We start from the raw sequence: 16,868 nt of genomic DNA on the forward strand, positions 1-16,868 counted from the left end.
TCTTTCCCCAGCATCGTTATATAGGCCAGGGGAACGACCATTGGGCCCAGCCAACAGCCTAGCAGATGGACAAACCTTTACCCGGCTCCTTCAGAACAGCAGTAGATGTCACGTTCTGACCTTAGTTCCTTTGTTATGTCTTTGTTTTAGTTTGGTCAGGGCGTGAGTTGGGGTGGGTAGTCTATGTTCGTTTTTCTATGTTGCGTTTATGTGTTTGGGAGAGGTGTGAGTGGTATGCACCAGATCTCCAGTGCTCCCCCACAGCCCGGTTCAACCTGTGCCTGCACTCTGGATGGTCCGGGCTAAAATGGTGATCCAGCCAGGAGGAGTGGTGCCAAGGCTGCGCACCAGGGCTCCAGTGTTCCCCCACAGCCCGGTCCATGCGGTGCCTCCTCCAAGCACCAGGCCTCCTGTAGGTCTCCCCAGCCTGGGGGGTCCTGAGGCAGCCCCACGCACCAGGCTGTCTCTCCGTCTCCTCCCTCCAGGTCCGCCCGTCTGTCCTGAGCTGCCAGAGCCGCCCGTCTGTCCTGAGCTGCCGGAGCCGCCCGTCAGTCAGGAGCTGCCAGAGCCGCCCATCAGTCAGGAGCAGCCGGAGCCGCCCGTCTGTCAGGAGCTGCCAGAGCCGCCCGTCTGTCCTGAGCTGCCGGAGCCGCCCGTCTGTCAGGAGCTGCCAGAGCCGCCCGTCAGTCAGGAGCTGCCAGAGCCGCCCATCAGTCAGGAGCTGCCAGAGCCGCCCGTCAGTCAGGAGCAGCCGGAGCCGCCCGTCTGTCCTGAGCTGCCGAAGCCGCCCGTCTGTCAGGAGCTGCCGGAGCCGCCCGTCAGTCAGGAGCTGCCGGAGCCGCCCGTCTGTCAGGAGCTGCCAGAGCCGCCCGTCAGTCAGGAGCTGCCAGAGCCGCCCGTCAGTCAGGAGCAGCCGGAGCCGCCCGTCTGTCCTGAGCTGCCAGAGCCGCCCGTCAGTCAGGAGCTGCCAGAGCCGCCCGTCAGTCAGGAGCAGCCGGAGCCGCCCGTCAGTCAGGAGCTGCCGGAGCCGCCCGTCTGTCAGGAGCTGCCAGAGCCGCCCGTCAGTCAGGAGCTGCCAGAGCCGCCCGTCAGTCAGGAGCTGCCAGAGCCGCCCGTCAGTCAGGAGCTGCCGGAGCCGCCCTTCACGCTCGCGCTGCCGGAGTCTTCTGCCTGTCCAGTGCTGCCGGAATCTCTCGCCCGTCTGGTGCTGCCGGAATCTCCCGTCCATTCAGGGCCCGCTGCTAGGGTCCCCAGACCGAGGTCGGCGGCGAGGGTCGCCGCACTAAAGGCGCCACTGAGGTGGGGAAAGAAGCGGGCAAAGACTGTGGTGGAGTGGGGTCCACGTCCCGCGCCAGAGCCACCACCAAGGACAGACGCCCACCCAGACCCTCCCCTATAGGTTCAGGTTTTGCGGCTGGAGTCCGCACCTTTGGGAGGGGGGGGGGGTACTGTCACGTTCTGACCTTAGTTCCTTTGTTATGTCTTTGTTTTAGTTTGGTCAGGGCGTGAGTTGGGGTGGGTAGTCTATGTTCGTTTTTCTATGTTGCGTTTATGTGTTTGGCCTGGTATGGTTCTCAATCAGAGGCAGGTGTCGTTAGTTGTCTCTGTTTGAGAATCATACTCAGGTAGCCTTTTCCCACCTGTGTTTTGTGGGTGATTATTTTCTGTTCAGTGTTTTTTCATTTCACCGTACAGGACTGTTCGTTTGTCGTTTTGTTCAGTGTTCAGTTATTTTATAAAAATAATGGACACTTATCACGCTGCGCATTGGTCCTCCTCTCCTTCTCACGACGAATATCGTTACAGTAGATGGATGGAACACTCCTTCTAGGCCCGGGGAGAGAGAGAGAGACCCAGAGAGAGACTCAGAGAGACAGTGTAGTTGTTTTAATTGTTTGTGGTGTTAGTTGGCCTGGCTCTATAGACTCCACGCTGCAGGCTGGTTCTCAGGGGACCGGCACCCAAATGCAGGTCGTGACCCCGGTGCTAGCGGTGGAGCCTGACACACGGCAGGATCGAACTGAGGTACATATCAATTAACTCCCCAATTAACAGACACAAACAGATGCTGGGCCCAGATACTGAAGGGACAGGACAGGAAGCTAGGTAGCAGGAGAACAACACTGAGCTGTTTGTCTATATGGAACCAGTATGCTATTAAGGGCTCTTCAGCTCTAGCCGAGGTGGCATTGATTGTGAATGGAGCATTGGTCTGAAGAGGGCAGGTACATGAAGGTTAAGAGATTAGGAAATATATGCTTCAGCTAGTGTTCCAGAAGCTTTTTTGTCAAAGAATGGCCTATGAATTTAGCCGACATATTGAGCTTGTAGACTACAGCCTATAAAGGACAATGTTGCTATGCTAAAAGCTGAAACATTGTTTACCATTTGAAGATGCTCTTTAAAATACAATCTATGCACTTTATAGTCAATCTATGTGACAGGAGTTGGGTACTCAGTTAAGAAGCACTGCCATTTCTGTGGGACATTCAATGCCCACGTCTGTTGTTTGGAAAGGCCTGTCTGTCAGGGAAGCACATCTCCTGGTACAGAGAGAGGGTCATGTGGCTGACAGTGCTCAACTAGTAGTTATGGCAGCCCTGCCACGGCTCACTGACTCCACACAGTCACAAGGAAGGAGATGAGAATCATCAACGGTGTCCTCTTCTGCTCCACACACACAGGCACGGTCGTGCGTGGCACACACACAGAAAGACAGACATGCATGGACGGATGCATGTCCCACCCAAGCATACATACTAACAGACACGCGCACATATATGCACCAAAGTAACCCACAGGCAAAAACGCAAACACCTTGACTTTGTCGATCAAAATACAAATAAAAATGGCTTGAAATACCTCATCAATATGCCGTAATGAATCAGAAGTATTTAACTTTTACTTTTGCCATTTTCATGGTAAATCACTACACTTTTAAGGCCTTTATATTCATTCAATTGTTTAAGCCAGGCTGTGGCGTAGTCGGCAGACTGCTATCAGACTGAAAATATGTCTCACCCCATGACTGAGTGCCCCAGTTATTAAGAAAAGCCAACAGTCCTTTAATCTCCTTTACTACTTAATGCTCCCAACTAAACGCTCCAGTGTGGAAGGCAGCGAAGCCTTCAAGTATGAAACATGAATATCTGCACTCAGGGGTTGCCCAATAAACTCTATTATAATGCATCAGGATCTATCTGGGGGCCACTTTGCACATGGTTCTAAATGTATCATATCATCGCTGTTCGAGACATGACTTCACAATCTTGTGATGTAAGTATTATTGCAATTCATGAAATTCAAATACTTATGTTGGGCCGTTAATTTGAACTGTAAACCGCAGGGAGAGAGATTTACAACTGGATGCTGTGTGGAGTTGAGGGCCATTTTAATTTCCTTCCATTAAAGGAGTCAGTAGAAAGAGGGCGAGAAAAGGGGGAGGACTGAGCCGTTGCGAGGTGTGACTGGCTGTCTTACTCTGAACTTCCCTATCCATGTCACTGAGGCATTTACTTACATCAGTTTCAATTGCAAAGGTCACATTCCTACACATTTACATGTAGTTGTGATAATGCAGCTATCCTAGTTAAGGCAGGCTTCTCCTGGCCTCCTGGTGTAGCTTGCTCTGTAGCAAAGCGCTGCATTTTGCATGAGCATTCTATAGTATTGTTTCCTGTTACGTCCTGAAGGAATCGCGCTATACACACTCTCATGCCTGATAAGACGTGTGTCCTTGTAAGACATTATAACAGGAACACACAGTGTCCTGGGGGTCAAGACAAACAGACAAAGTTCTCTGTTTCAAACTGGCATCATCAGCCACTAGATTAAAGAACCCACAGTGGAAGCTCATGGGTGTTGTGGCCAGCCTATCACAAAACCACATGTCTCCTCAAATCAACCAATCACAGATGATTTCACCCTTGTTAGTGGTAGAAATGATTGTTTGAAGGTTTTAGCCGCTGTTACTGTTGCATTCACAAAGTGCGGAAAGAAAACACGTGAAGGGCAATGTAGAAAAGGCCCATGGAGTTGGTGGAATACTCCTTTAATTCATTGCCATTTACTCAGCTGGGCCAGGGGCGCTTTAATTAGGTCAGGTGGAAATGTCCGACAGATCTCAACTCCATAAAGGGAGGAAATTGCCATCGCCTGATCTCGCTGCTTTCTCTTAACTCCATCTCACCCAGAAGTTCTGTGCGTCCATGAATCCACGTAAGTCCACCGACTTTGTTACCTTTCATGTTACCTTTCTGAATTATCTGAGGCGATCGGGAGAGTGGGCCATTCAGTTACTGTTAATAGTTATCACCGCGGAGCGCGGCTTGGAGCGCAAGCTTCAAACATATTGTGTAATGTGAATTGTCAATGATCACGGCCCTACAGATCCTCAAAGGCCAATTACACAATCGATATGGTTCATGTGTAATTGAAATTAATTATATGTACACATGAAGACTGTTGAAAGCGTGAAATGAGAAACGTCATTGTTTGCTAACTGATTGACTTAGATCATGGGGATTATAGATTGTATAACCATTCACTGTTTGTATTCTCATGATTTATGATAAATAGTTGTGAGCCTAAATGACTCGCGGATGATTACTATTGACTTCTTAATGAACTGGACTGTTGAATTCCCTAATTTATGTTAATAATGAATGATATGATTTGATCTTTGATTATGAATTTGATTGTATACATGTTATTTGTTTCCTTTGTGATGCAGCACAGACTACCCAGTAAATATACCACTTTATGGTTAAAGGAATTCCTGCCTCAGTCTCATACATTCCTCTGTCACCTGACACGTGACCACCTGTTCACCTTCACTGTCAGTCATCCTACCTGTCCAGCTACCCACACAGATTCCAGTAATCTTTCAATGGTCCTTCGAGCTGGATGATGACTGAACCAAAGACAGGTGAAAAGGAAATGGAGGCGGAGAGGGAAGAATTGTCTCCACTGGAAGGAAGAAGAGAGGAGGGGAGAGGAGCTGAGGGAAAGGTCTTGGAACAAAGGAAATATCCAGGAGCTAAGCCTAAAGCAACAAAGGCTTCATCCTCAACTACCAGCAGCACCAGAAGAACCAGGCAAGCCCCTGGTTATCTTAAGGATTATGTGGTCGAGGTTCCGACATCAAAGGGCAAGCCCACCAAAGCTCAAGGTGTTGATGGATCAACTATACATTTCAGCCATCAACCATCCCCTCTGAGCCAAGGACCGGAAACTGCTTTGGAGCAGGAAAGTGGTCTACGTGAAGAACCTATGGAGGAGGTAACTCCCACTGCACAGGTCGACCAGCTTCCAGAGGCAGGCTCCGCTCACCCCTTAACTAATGGGAAATCGTCGAAGCACTCTAGACGGAGTGGGAGTTCGACCAGTGGATACCCCTTTGGAAGTGGCCATGGCAGCCACCATTCACTAGCCCTCAGCGATTCACAGACCGCTGTTCTACAAGAGAGGATGAAACTATTAGCTTTGGAGGAAATTGAGCGACAGATTGAGGAGGAACGACAGGCTGACGAACGATGTCACCAATTGGATGTGCAGGCCCGTAGAGCTATACAGGAAAGGGAATTCATTGCCAAGGACCTGGCACAGCAGCGACGGCACCGTCAAGCCAGAAGGGAATTGGAGGAGGCACGGATGGTCACATCCTTCCTGGAGAGGAACGAACAGGGAGTTGACCTGACCACCCCTCCACATGGACCTGAACTGTCTGCCTTTCTTTCCCAATCTGCCCCTCTGGTACAGCATGGCACACAGTCCTCGGAGGCTCCGGGGTCAACAGCCAACACGGAGCACGGGAGACAGGCCGCTCCGCCAGTGACACAAGTTAGCATTCCTCCATCTGGACAAAGCATCACTCCTTCGCCTTTCCGCCAATTACCAACCAAGGCAAATCGTTCCTTTCGTCCAGGGCCAGGCCAGTCCTCAAACAACAGGTCAGAGGGCTCTCGCCCAATTCCGGCTGCCACAAATGGAGGGTCTGGGACAGTAGGGGACCGGCCCAATGAGGCCACAGTGGGCTCATCAGAAGTCCCGGGTTTGTCCTTCACGCAACCAGAAGAGGGAGCCAACATTATGCAACTTCTAGTAGCCTCAGCCTATGGAATTCCCAGACCCAAACTGCCATACTTTGAAAATGGAAAGGAGAGTGAATTTGTCCTTTTGGAAATGGCATTGGAGAGCCTACTGGGTATTCACAGTCATCTGTCAGAACGCTACAAATACCAAGTACTAATAGATCATTTGCGGTTTCCCAGTGCATACAGGCTGGCCCAATCCTTTATGCACTCCGCAACACCATACACTGCAGCTCTCCAGGCCCTGAAGGCGAGATATGGTGAGCCACGTCAGCTGGTCCAGAATGAACTAAACAACATCCTGAACACGTCTCCAATTAAAATGGGAGACCATGCTGCCTTCCAAGAATTCTCCCTGGCTGTCCAATCCCTGACCTCGATGCTCCAATCCGTTGAAGGAGAAGACGGGAACGAGCTTAAATGTGGCTCCCACGTGGACAGGCTTCTTAGCAAACTTCCAGTGTACCTCAGAGACAGTTTCATTGAACATTGTTTGAATAAGGGCATCCTGAAAGAGGGCTCGAGAAGCACCTATGCTCTCAGAGACCTGGCCGCATGGTTGGAGGTGAAGGCAAAGGCGAAGAGCATCGCTCACCAGGCCACAATCTCCGCCATAGCCACAGGGGGAAGGAAGGAGTTTGAACGCCAGCAGGGACAGAAAAGACCAAATCCCACTACCATGTACTTAAATAGTGAGGCCGTGGAGGAACCCGGGAAGAAGACCCCTCTCAAGAGCAAGAACATCAAATTCCAGCCTTACTGCCCATATTGCAATAGTAAGGGGCACTTCCTTGGCTCATGCCCCAGAGTAAAAAAGCTCACTCAAACTCAATTGAAGGCCTGGATCACTTCAGGCGAGCGATGCTACAAGTGTGCCCGTAGCCATAAGGTGGAGACCTGCACATTGAGGAAACCCTGCAACCGCTGTAAAGAAATCCATCTCACCGTGTTGCATGATCTAATTCCCCAAGCAAAGAAGGAGCAGAGTATGCTCATGGTAGGAGCTGCAAAGGAGCTGTATCTCGACCAGCAGAACCGGTCTCCAAGGGTCATGTTGAAGGTGGTCAAGGTCACTCTGCAAAGTGAAGGGAGAAGCATTGATACATTCGCCGTTCTAGATGATGGGTCAGAAAGAACAATCATTCTCACAGCGGCCACCCGTCAGCTTAACCTGGAAGGGACCCCCGAGACCCTTAATCTCAGAACGGTGCGACATGATGTTATCCAAATGAAAGGCTCTGCTGTAACCTTTAGCATTTCACCTTCAGGAAACAGGGACATGGCCTATAACATCACCAATGCCTTCACGGCAGATGGCTTAAATCTCGCAGAGCACTCCTGCCCGGTAAGTGTTCTACAGAAACAATATCCTCATCTACGAGGATTGCCTCTTCCTAACCTGGCCAGAGTAGCACCACTTATCCTGATTGGGTCAGACCACCCACATCTCGTCACCCCGACTGAGCCTATACGAGCTGGAACAGAAGGAGGACCCATTGCTGTCCATACATCCTTGGGTTGGGCTGTGCAAGGTCCATCCCATCTACTTCTCTCCACCCAAGCTGTACAGTCACAGCAAGTCCTCTTCACCAGAAGCAATCCAGATGCAGCCACTGACCTCCTTCGGAATGTTGAGATGCTCTGGAAGATGGACACCTTCTCCAACCGGAAGCTACAGGAGGTCACTCGCTCGAAAAATGACTCCTATGCATTAGACCTCCTGGAGAAGAGCACCACCACCACTGAAATGGATGGCGTTCACAGGTATGCAACCCCACTGCTACGGGTGCCCAACCATCCTCCTCTGGCAACCACGACACGGGCTGTACTCCCACTACTGCGTGGAACGGAGCGACGCCTGGTGAAGAATCCTGAGCTTGCAGAAGTTCATAACCGAGAGATTCATAACCTTGTGAAGGCAGGCTACGTCACTGAAGTGACAGCTCATGAAGAGGGAAACGCACTCCGTGAATCCTGGTATCTCCCTCACCATGTTATCCAGCAACATGGTGGGAAGTATAGACTTGTCTTCAACTGTTCATTCCAAGCAGCTGGTCAAAGCCTGAATGACTGTCTACTCCCCGGACCAACCTTAGGTCCTTCCTTGCTCGGTGTCCTTCTCCGGTTCCGGCAGCACTCTACAGCCATCAGTGGAGACATCAAAGCCATGTTTCATCAGATTCGTTTACTGCCTTCCGACACCACACTGCTCCGGTTCATATGGCGAGATATGGAACGAGATGCAGAGCCCACAATCTATGAATGGCAGGTACTCCCATTTGGCACCACCTGCAGTCCTTGCTGTGCCATATACGCTCTGCAGAGACACGCACGGGAGCATCCAGACAGTGACCCAGAAGTATTGGATTCAGTGGAAAATGCATTCTATGTGGATAACTGCTTACAGAGCATCCCATCTACGGCTGAAGCGAAATCACTCCTTGATAAAGTGCGGAATCTCCTGTCCAAAGGGGGATTTGAGGTCCGACAGTGGGCTAGTAACAGAGCGGAGGTTATCCAGCACCTCCCGCCACAAGCTAGGTCCAGTAGCAGTGAACTATGGCTAACGCAGTCTGGGGCTAACCCAGAAGAGCCCACTCTAGGACTGAGGTGGAGCTGCATACCGGATACCCTGGGGTATAAGCACCGCTCATCCCCGAGTACCGAAACCCCCACTCTGCGCACCATCTATCGGACCCTGGCCAGTCAATACGATCCCCTTGGGTATATCCTGCCATACACAACACGGGCCAAAGTCTTAGTCCAGGACCTGTGGCAGACCAAGAGGGACTGGGATGAACCAATCCACCCGGCTGACCTAGTGGAACGATGGATCTGTTGGGAAACTGAGTTAACGGAGCTCTCTGATGTCCAAATGCCAAGATGTTATGTACCATCCTGTGCTGACCAACTGGGATCATGCCTGGAACTGCATGTGTTCTGTGACGCTTCGGAGCGAGCCTATGGGGCGGTTTCCTATCTTAGAGTGGAGGATAAGGCAGGCCACACCCATGTCTCCTTTGTCATGGCCAGGTCCAGGGTCGCACCCAAGAAGCAGTTGTCAATGCCTAGGCTGGAACTCAGTGCTGCCCTTTCCGGAGCCCAGTTGGCCTCTACCTTGCGAGCCGAGCTCACCTTGCCAATCCAACGGGTCATCTACTGGAGTGATTCGACCACTGTATTGACCTGGCTCAAGTCGGAGTCCTGCAGGTATAAGGTGTTTGTCGGAACTCGCATTGCGGAAATCCAAGAACTAACAGAAGTCCAGGACTGGAGGTATGTTGATAGCATAAACAATCCTGCTGATGACATTACTAGAGGTAAAACCCTTAAGGAATTGGCTAAACCCCATCGCTGGAGCTTGGGACCACCATTCTTGTCCCAACCAGAGAAAGAGTGGCCGACAGCCCCCAGGCGTGCGGCCCCTCCGCAACCAACTGAAGCTCATGAGTTAAGGAAGTCCGCCCAATGCTACAGCATTTCTACGGAACCAACAACGGCTCTCCCTGACCTAACACAATCCCACACACTGCCGGATCTGATCACAGCCACAAACCAGACCTCAGATGGGGTGGCTTCTATACCTACCTCCCTCGCGGCAGAGACACTACTCCTCCAGCAAGCACAAGCAGTTAGCTTCCCTGAGGAGTTGAAAGCTCTGAAAGCCGGTAGGGAAGTGGCTAAGGGCAGCCGTCTTCTCTCTCTTGCCCCAGAATATGATCCAATCCTTGGAGTGATCAGAGTCGGAGGGAGGCTGCGCCAAGCAGAGGTTTTGGACCCAGATGCTATCCACCCAATTATCCTTGACTCCAGACACCCTCTTACCAGGCTCCTCATCAAGAGTTATGATGAGTGGCTTCTCCACCCAGGGCCAGAGAGGGTCTATGGGGAGATGAGGCGGAAGTACTGGATAATTGGAGGACGAGGAGCCATTCGTAAGCACCAATACGCCTGCGTAGAATGTCAGAGATGGCGGGCCGGAGCTACGGTGCCCAAAATGGCAGATTTACCCCCATCTCGCTTGCGCCTCCTTAAACCACCCTTCTGGTCAACAGGAGTAGATTGCTTTGGCCCCTTGATGATCAAGTTAGGTCGTCGTGTGGAAAAGCGCTGGGGCATTCTGTTCAAGTGTTTGACAACCAGATGTGTCCACCTGGACCTACTGGAAAGTTTGGATACTGAAGCCTTCCTCATGGCCCTACGGCGGTTTATCTCCCGACGGGGGAAACCCTACGAGATTCTGGCTGACAGAGGTACGAACTTCAAGGCAGGAGAAGCCAGGTTGGAGGAAGCCTTCCAAGCCATGGAACCCAGCCTCCAGGATCAGCTGATGGACCAACAAATCTCATTCAAATTTAACCCTCCAGGCGCTCCTCATTTTGGAGGAACATGGGAGCGAGAGATCAAATCTGTAAAGACGGCCTTACGAGTCGTACTAGGGGACCAAACTGTCACTGAAACTGTCTTGAGGACCGTCCTGATAGAGGTGGAAGGGATTCTGAACTCCAAACCCTTGGGATATCTCTCTGCAGACATCGCTGACCCCGATCCGGTTACACCGAATATGCTCTTGATGGGACGCCGAGATGCGTCACTTCCTCAAGCCATGTATGCTGATACCAACCTCGTAGGCAGACGCCGGTGGCGACACAGCCAAATCTTAGCTGACCATTTTTGGGCCCGATTCATTCGGGATTACCTACCAAGTCTACAGCACAGAGGGAAATGGCGGAGAGAAATGGCCAGCCTGGAAACTGGCCAAGTAGTAATGATGGTGGACCCTCAGCTGCCTCGAGCCTCCTGGCCGGTGGGCTGTATAACTAAGACCATGCCTGGGATCGATGGTCGTGTTAGATCAGTGGAGATCCAGGTGAAGAACCGGACATATATCCGGCCAGTTGCCCGACTGATTCCTCTCCCTGAGATGACAGAGGACGGGGAGCAATGAGCCTTTTTGAGGAGTGTGGAATTTAACAAATTTCCGGGGTGGCTGTAGAAAAGGCCCATGGAGTTGGTGGAATACTCCTTTAATTCATTGCCATTTACTCAGCTGGGCCAGGGGCGCTTTAATTAGGTCAGGTGGAAATGTCCGACAGATCTCAACTCCATAAAGGGAGGAAATTGCCATCGCCTGATCTCGCTGCTTTCTCTTAACTCCATCTCACCCAGAAGTTCTGTGCGTCCATGAATCCACGTAAGTCCACCGACTTTGTTACCTTTCATGTTACCTTTCTGAATTATCTGTGGCGATCGGGAGAGTGGGCCATTCAGTTACTGTTAATAGTTATCACCGCGGAGCGCGGCTTGGAGCGCAAGCTTCAAACATATTGTGTAATGTGAATTGTCAATGATCACGGCCCTACAGATCCTCAAAGGCCAATTACACAATCGATATGGTTCATGTGTAATTGAAATTAATTATATGTACACATGAAGACTGTTGAAAGCGTGAAATGAGAAACGTCATTGTTTGCTAACTGATTGACTTAGATCATGGGGATTATAGATTGTATAACCATTCACTGTTTGTATTCTCATGATTTATGATAAATAGTTGTGAGCCTAAATGACTCGCGGATGATTACTATTGACTTCTTAATGAACTGGACTGTTGAATTCCCTAATTTATGTTAATAATGAATGATATGATTTGATCTTTGATTATGAATTTGATTGTATACATGTTATTTGTTTCCTTTGTGATGCAGCACAGACTACCCAGTAAATATACCACTTTATGGTTAAAGGAATTCCTGCCTCAGTCTCATACATTCCTCTGTCACCTGACACGTGACCACCTGTTCACCTTCACTGTCAGTCATCCTACCTGTCCAGCTACCCACACAGATTCCACTAATCTTTAGATACCATTATCTTCAAGGTATTCTAAGAGAAAAGGCTTCTGAATCTTTTGGTCATTTCAACTGTTTTGGTGAGCTCTTCGTTATCTCTCCGAGGTTCTTTCATTCATGTTCAGGCTCCGAGAGGAATGTTTTTAATGAGCACAGATGGAATTCAGAAGTCATTTTGCAGAGAGGCTGGAGAATGAAATCCAGCGGGGTTTTTGAATGTCGTCTCTGGTATCCAATAGCACCATGGAAAGAATGGCGTAGACTAGACTCCATACAGTATGTGCCTTGGGTCCTTTTCTACAGACAGCCTTATGACAGCATGATAATCATCATGAGACTGTAAGTCATTTAAAAATCAAAAACAAATGAAAATAGAATCAACTGGAACACTCTCCACTCATACAAGGAACATATACACTCAAGTTCAAAAATTTGGGGTCACTTAGAAATGTCATTTTTTTTGAGGCCAGTGTCCCGGAGTCACCTCTTCACTGTTGACGTTGACACTGGTGTTTTGCGCGTACTATTTAATGAAGCTGCCAGTTAAGGACTTGTGAGGTGTCTGTTTCTCAAACTAGACACTCTAATGTACTTGTCCTCTTACTCAGTTGTGCACCGGGGGCCTCCCACTCCTCTTTCTATTCTGGTTAGAGACCGTTTGAGCTGTTCTGTGAAGGGAGTAGTACACAGCGTTGTACGAGATCTTCAGTTTCTTGGCAATTACACAACTAGCCTAAAGAAGGACAGTTTTATTGCTTCTTTAATCAGGACAAGAGTTTTCAGCTGTGCTAACATCATCACAAAGGGGTTTTCTAATGATCAATTAGCCTTTTAAAATGATAAACTTGGATTAGCTAACACAACGTGCCTTTGGAACACAGGAGGGATGGTTGCTGATAATGGGCCTCAGTACGCTTATGTAGATATTCCATTAAAAATCAGCTGTTTCCAGCTACAATAGTCATTTACAACATTAACAATGTCTACAATGTATTTCTGATCAATTTGATGTTATTTTAATGGACAACAAAAAAAAGTGCTTTTCTTTAAAAAAACAAGGACATTTCTAAGTGCCCCAAACTTTTGAACAGTAATGTATATTTCTGGTGAAATGTATTATCACTGATTATCACTATAGCAACATTATTTTTCTTTATTTAATCACATTGTATCTACTCCTATTGTTGCAACACAATTGTTGTTGTGGTTGTGTCTGTATACACAGGGTACAGTGTGGACACAGTAGTAGGACACTATCTGAAGACCAGGTACCTTCACACTGTGAACCTGCAGCACATCTGCAGCACATCCAAGTGGAGCGCTATTGAATCAGGAGCGTAAACCTCAGGGACATGGTCTAGCACACCCTGCTATATATATATATATATATATATATATATATATATATATACATACATACATATACACACACACGCTGAACATACACAGCCCCTTGCTAATTGTGTAGACACATTGGTGACCATGAGATGTTGTGGAGTGCTGCTGTCTGTGCTGCACCAAGCAAAGTAAATATAATACTGTGCTCTCTGTGACCTGTAACCCCCTCACTGTAACAACAGGAGGTACACATTCCCATACTGTATGATCTAGAACTGCAGTGAACTTGTAATAACGCACCACTGAAATACTATATCTCTAAGGACCAAGATGCACAATCCTATAATGTACTAGAACATTACCTAAAAAAAGGTTGAATTTACACATACATTTGGGGCAAGTCAGGATTTGACCCTAATTGAAAGATTTGAGTGTGATACTATCAAGACAATCATTCACTCACACATTGTTTTATCCCTTGAGATTTTGACCCATTACCAGGCAGAGAATATATACAAGATGCCAACTGTTTCAAAGGACTGCACCATGTCTGCTAAATGGCATATATTACTGTTGTTATCATAGGAAAAGGCCAGAGCAGGACTGCATCATGTGAAAGGGCCAGGCCAGAGCAGAACTGCATCATGTGAAAGGGCCAGGCCAGAGCAGAACTGCATCATGTGAAAAGGCCAGGCCAGAGCAGAACTGCATCATGTGAAAGGGCCAGGCCAGAACAGAACTGCATCATGTGAAAAGGCCAGGCCAGAGCAGAACTGCATCATGTGAAAGGGCCAGGCCAGAGCAGAACTGCATCATGTGAAAGGGCCAGGCCAGAGCAGAACTGCATCATGTGAAAAGGCCAGGCCAGAGCAGAACTGCATCATGTGAAAGGGCCAGGCCAGAGCAGAACTGCATCATGTGAAAAGGCCAGGCCAGAGCAGAACTGCATCATGTGAAAAGGCCAGGCCAGAACAGAACTGCATCATGTGAAAATGCCTAGATAGGAGACAGAGAGCCATGGCGGTCAATGACGCCAGCACTCTCCCACTCTCAATTAAGGGCGAACTCAAGAATAGACCTTTCAAGTAGTTAATTAGATGAAGCCAGTCGTTCATTCAGCGGAAGACTACGCCACAAACAATGAGGTGGTTACCAGCCATGAGTGGCGTTCAAAAAAAATACGGCTTATCACCATGGAGATGTGAGTTGGCTTCGATATCCCAACGTAAAAGAGTCGTCAGGTTGAAATGCAGATAGGATGTCATTATAATTTTTGGGGGCCTAATGATGGTCATTATGTGCCAGCCCTGATTGAATTCCATTTGTTAGTTCCACATTTGAGCCGAGTTGGAATAATTACCATTTAAGTGTCTCCATTAAAATTAATGTAAAATTGTTCATGGCCCAGACGTCTCTGGCTTTTTTGAAACTAACATGTTATTCTTTGATTGAGAACTGTTAAGAGGATGTACTTTAGTTTTAGTTATAATATAGAATGAAGGAGAATATGAAATGGACAGGTGGTTTTATGTTGATTTAATTTGAATATATTTAAATTATTGCAAAGTGTTAAATCAAATATCATATTAATTAATGTAATTTAATCATTAAAGCATACCACATGGAAAACATTAGACTATTTAAAGGTCTGCAATGATGAATTTACTGTGTTAAATGAGGCCTCACCTCCTGGTTACACTAGTGACCATATCCCCCGTGCATCCCGCTAAGGCAGAGGTGTTGCTAACATTTACGATAGCAAATTTCAATTTACAAAAAAAACAATGACGTTTTCGTCTTTTGAGCTTCTAGTCATGAAATCTATGCAGCCTACTCAATCACTTTTTATAGCTACTGTTTACAGGCCTCCTGGGACATATACAGCATTCCTCATTGAGTTCCCTGAATTCCTATCGGACCTTGTAGTCATAGCAGATAATATTCTAATTTTTGGTGACTTTAATATTCACATGGAAAAGTCCACAGACCCACTCCAAAAGGCTTTCGGAGCCATCATCGACTCAGTGGGTTTTGTCCAACATGTCTCTGGACCTACTCACTGTCACAGTCATACTCTGGACCTAGTTTTGTCCCATGGAATAAATGTTGTGGATCTTAATGTTTTTCCTCATAATCCTGGACTATCGGACCACCATTTTATTACATTTGCATTGCAACAAATAATCTGCTCAGACCCCAACCAAGGAGCATCAAAAGTCGTGCTATAAATTCTCAGACAACACAAAGATTCCTTGATGCCATTCCAAGACAAAAATCAGTAACTGAGGAACTTAATTTAATCTTGCGCAATACCCTAGATGCAGTTGCACCCCTAAAAACTAAAATCATTTGTCATAAGAAACTAGCTCCCTGGTATACAGAAAAAACCCGAGCTCTGAAGCAAGCTTCCAAAAAATTGGAACGGAAATGGTGCCACACCAAACTGGAAGTCTTCCGACTAGCTTGGAATGACAGTACCGTGCAGTATCGAAGAGCCCTCACTGCTGCTCGTACATCCAATTTTTCCAACTTAATTGAGGAAAATAAGAACGATCCTAAATGTATTTTTGATACTGGCGCAAAGTTAACTAAAAAGCAGCATTCCCCAAGTGAGGATGGCTTTCACTTCAATAGTAATAAATTCATGAACTTCTTTGAGGAAAAGATCATGATTATTGGAAGGCAAATTACGGACTCCTCTTTAAATCTGCGTATTCCTCCAAAGCTCAGTTGTCCTGAGTCTGCACAACTCTGCCAGGACCTAGAATCAAGAGAGACACTCAAGTGTTTTAGTACTATATCTCTTGACACAATTATGAAAATAATCATGGCCTCTAAACCTTCAAGCTGCATACTGGACCCTATTCCAACTAAACTACTGAAAGAGCTGCTTCCTGTGCTTGGCCCTCCTATGTTGAACATAATAAACGGCTCTCTATTCCCCGGATGTGTACCAAACTCACTACAAGTGGCAGTAATAAAGCCTCTCTTGGAAAAGCCAAACCTTGACCCAGGAAAAATAAAAAAAACTATTGGCCTATATCGAATCTTCCATTCCTCTCAAAAATGTTAGAAAAGGCTGTTGCGCAGCAACTCACTGCCTTCCTAAAGACAAACAATGTAAACAAAATGCTTCAGTCTGGTTTTAGACCCCATCATAGCACTGAGACTGCACTTGTGAAGGTGGTAAATTACCTTTTAATGGCATCAGACCGAGGCTCTGCATCTGTCCTCGTGCTCCTAGACCTTAGTGCTGCTTTTGATATCATCGATCACCACATTCTTTTGGAGAGATTGGAAACCCAAATTGGTCTACACGGACAAGTTCTGGCCTGGTTTAGATCTTATCTGTCGGAAAGATATCAGTTTGTCTCTGTGGATGGTTTGTCCTCTGACAAATCAACTGTAAATTTCGGTGTTCCTCAAGGTTCCGTTTTAGGACCACTATTGTTTGCACTATATATTTTACCTCTTGGGGATGTCATTCGAAAACGTAATGTTAACTTTCACTGCTATGAGGATGACACACAGCTGTACATTTCAATGAAACATGGTGAAGCCCCAAAATTGCCCTCGCTAGAAGCCT

General features: G+C 47.6%; 2 long non-coding RNA genes across 2 annotated transcripts; both read left to right on the forward strand.

Moving 5' to 3' along the window:
- Nucleotides 1-4,173: 4,173 nt before the first annotated feature.
- Nucleotides 4,174-4,774, forward strand: LOC135572566 (uncharacterized). Its single transcript, XR_010464401.1, has 2 exons — nt 4,174-4,218; nt 4,733-4,774. It is a non-coding gene; the product is annotated as an uncharacterized LOC135572566 (long non-coding RNA).
- A 6,464-nt stretch (nt 4,775-11,238) lies between these two features.
- LOC135572567 (uncharacterized) lies at nt 11,239-11,842 on the forward strand. The gene is made up of 2 exons (XR_010464403.1): nt 11,239-11,286; nt 11,801-11,842. It is a non-coding gene; the product is annotated as an uncharacterized LOC135572567 (long non-coding RNA).
- Nucleotides 11,843-16,868: the final 5,026 nt, after the last annotated feature.

This window comes from Oncorhynchus nerka, linkage group LG2, assembly GCF_034236695.1.
Source record: "Oncorhynchus nerka isolate Pitt River linkage group LG2, Oner_Uvic_2.0, whole genome shotgun sequence".
Lineage (NCBI taxonomy): Eukaryota > Metazoa > Chordata > Actinopteri > Salmoniformes > Salmonidae > Oncorhynchus > Oncorhynchus nerka.